The sequence below is a fragment of the Schistocerca piceifrons genome, chromosome 8 (assembly GCF_021461385.2).
Source record: "Schistocerca piceifrons isolate TAMUIC-IGC-003096 chromosome 8, iqSchPice1.1, whole genome shotgun sequence".
In the NCBI taxonomy this organism is placed as follows: domain Eukaryota; kingdom Metazoa; phylum Arthropoda; class Insecta; order Orthoptera; family Acrididae; genus Schistocerca; species Schistocerca piceifrons.
The window spans coordinates 10,348,699-10,352,081 of record NC_060145.1 but is presented as its reverse complement, the minus strand read 5'-3'; the positions used below and the strand labels follow the sequence as shown (position 1 = coordinate 10,352,081).

At 44.7% G+C, this 3,383-nt stretch overlaps 1 non-coding gene across 1 annotated transcript; it reads right to left on the bottom strand.

Annotated features, from left to right (window-relative positions):
* Window positions 1-370: 370 nt before the first annotated feature.
* On the bottom strand, window positions 371-445 carry Trnat-ugu. The gene has a single exon. It is a non-coding gene; the product is annotated as a tRNA-Thr (tRNA).
* Between the last annotated feature and the right edge of the window lie 2,938 nt (window positions 446-3,383).

Below are 3,383 nucleotides of genomic sequence, written 5' to 3'. Positions count from 1 at the left end.
GTCATAATCACGTCGGAAACTTTTTCACGTGAATCACCTGAGTACAAATGACAACTCCAGCAATGGAGTGACCTCTTATACCTTGTATACGCGGTACTACCAACATCTGTATATGTGCATATCCCTGTCCTATAGCTTTCGTCACCCCAGAACATGTTGCTGAATTCCTGTCTTTTCCTGATAATTTTTGTGCTTCCGTTTTTCATCAATTAGTTGAAATATTTCCTTTATATGAAGGTAGTATCTGTTCCCGAAAGAACAGATACCATTGATGACGGTGCAGCTTCTCTAGAATGAAATGATAATTAAATCGGCACCCTAGCTGCAAACAGGCGTTGCTATACATCACTGGGGACATGTTGAAAATGTGCGCCCCGACCGGGACTCGAACCCGGGATCTCCTGCTTACATGGCAGACGCTCTATCCATCTGAGCCACCGAGGGCACAGAGGATAGTGCGCCTGCAGGGACTTATCCCTTGCACGCTCCCCGTGAGACCCACATTAGCAACATGTCCACACCACCTAGTAGATGTGTGCCCGTCACACTTACTACTCGTGGCAGATTAATCTACCAAGTCCCGTACGAGTTGGAGCATAGCGTGTGGATTCGCACAAGAAGGTTATTGACCGGGTAGCCATATTTCAACTATATATGAAGGTATTACCTGTTCCCGAAAGGACAGATACCATTGATGGCCGTGCATCTTCTCTACAATGAAATGATTATTAAATCGACACCCTAGCTGCAAACAGGCGTAGCTATACGTCATTGGGGACATGTTGAAAATGTGTGCCCCGACCGGGACTCTAACCCGGGATCTGCTGCTCTGTGTCCTCGGTGGCTCAGATGGATAGAGCGTCTGCCATGTAAGCAAGAGATCCCGTGTTCGAGTCCCGGTCGGGGCACACATTTTCAACGTGTCCCCAATGATATGTAGCAACGCCTGTTTGCAGCTAGAATATTTCCTTTCTTCGGCCTTAGATTCCATGCATCTATGTTTGACTGTCCGACATCTCTGTTTGCCCTTTTTAGAGATGTCCACTTCTCTTCAAATGGCCTGTTGTGGTATTCCATGGCGCAGTATCCACATCGTTCGCGAACTTCAAACGCGTCTCATCATTCCTCAGTAAATCAGTATCCCACGTCCTTCCACACAGATTGTTCCGGATGATTCTCTCCATTCTGCTCTTCATCCTTACTAAATTGTGATCTGAGTCTATATCTTCAGCTGGGTAGGGCTTAAAATCCGATATCGTACTTCGGAATTTCCGCCTGACCACGAGTAATCCAGTTGTAATCTTCCCTTGTCTCCGGACGTTTCCCAAATACAGCTCCACCTCTTGTGAATATTGAACAGGGTATTCCCTATTACTATCTGAAATTTATTGCAGAACTCAATTAGTCTTTCTCTTCTCTCATTCCTATGGCCAAGTACATACTCTTCCGTAGGCCTTTCTTCTATTCCTTCCCCTAAAATCGTGTTCCACTCATCCATGATTAATGGAGTTCATCTGCGTTTAATCCTGAATTACGCGTTCAGTATCCTCATACACTTCATCTACCTCTACACCTCGTGTTAGCGACATTGCCATGTAAACCTGAACTATCGTTGGCGGCGTTAGTTTGCTGTCGAATCTGATGAGAATGCCCCTGTCACTGAACTGTTCACGGCAGCTCACTCTCCACCCTACTGTCCTGCTCGTGTCGAAGCCTACGTACACCCTTTATACCATTATCTACTCCTGTTGATATTATCCTATACTCGTCTAATCAGAAATCCTTATCATCTTTCCATTTCATTTCACTGACTCCCACTAAAATTTAGAATGAGCCTTTGCATCTCCCTTTTCTGATTTTCTAGATTTCAGACTACGTTCAAACTTCTGACGTTCCATGTTCGGACTCTTAGAACGTTATCCGTTCGTTGGTTTCTCCATCTCTTTCTAATGGTGACCTCTCACTTCGTAACCACTCCCGAGGATCCGAAGGGGGACTAACAGGAATCTTTTGCCCATGAAGAGGTCTTCATGACATTTTTTTCAGTTACAGGTGACATGTCCTTTGGATTTCGTTAATACAACGGTTTCCATTGCCTTTTGCATCCTCATGGCGTTGATAATTGTTGATTCTTCCCCCTTTTAGGCACAGTTTCCCAGCCCAGGGGCAAGAGAACGCCCTGAACCTCTGTCTGCCTCTCCGCTCTTTTTTAGACAAGGCCTTTGGCAGAGAGATGGTGACTTCTTCTGCCGGGAGTCTTCGTCAGCAATTATTGATGATTTCTATTCGAAATTTAAGAGTGGCTGTGTTCGATCCCGGGACCCAAGACGTTTTAATTACTTGTCAAACAAGATGCCCCTTGATCACAGCGTAACCTTGTCAATCATAAAAATGTACGAAATGATGCATTCAGTCGTGCCTCCGTCAGCCTAGTGTAATATGAATGAGCGCACTGTTTTGCACGTTTTTACGATGGACAATGAAGTGTTTCACTATTTGACAACAGTAACGAATTCATGGCTTTTATTATTTGGTGCCATTGATTTTATCGCTTAGTATGGTGTTGCAGATGTTTTCAGGAACCTGATAGTCTGTGGATACAAACTGGTTGTTGAATAAAAATATAGTCATCAGCATCTGTCGGTGGTCATCATGACCTTCTCTAAATATTTAAGAGTTGTGGGGAACCACTTTCCTAAAATGTAACCATAAGAAGTGTCTGCCATAGACACACTCCGGGCTACAACTTTATATTTTATTGACTAGTTTAAGGAGACAGTCATGTCGCTTTCCAGCTGCTTCTCAGGTCACGTACATTAACAGTACTGCCAATAGCGTTGTATCCTATCGTAATGCTCTCACTGATAAATTCAGACATTCTCTTTGTCTTTGTCTGTCAGATCTTAACCGGTCATAAAATAAAGAAAAATTTTGTATTGAACTACTGTTTTCACTGGACAGGACAACATGCAGCTGTCGCATCGTCTGAAAGTTCTAGTGGTAGACTCGTATAATTTAATGGAGGTGAGACAGGAATATCACGTACAGTAGGTGTCAGGTATGGTTGGTTACCTTGGCGCACGGGCAGGCCTGCCCATATCGCACGACCTCGACGACAGTGGGTGACTTATGGTGGTGGTGACCCCATGACAGGTCCCCGGCCAGGACGGCAGCCTGCAACACACAAAGAAATTGGGTGACGTTAGCATAGCCGCGCGAGATTCTGTTGTAGCCTATAGCTGAATATCAAAGTCAGGGCATTCTTGTTTCAGTCTTCTGGAAGCAAAGTCCAGCACGCTACTTCCAGTAATTGCCTACAAGACGCTTTTATACGAGGGTTGTCCAGAAAGTAAGTTCCGATCGGTAGCGAAATGGAAACCACA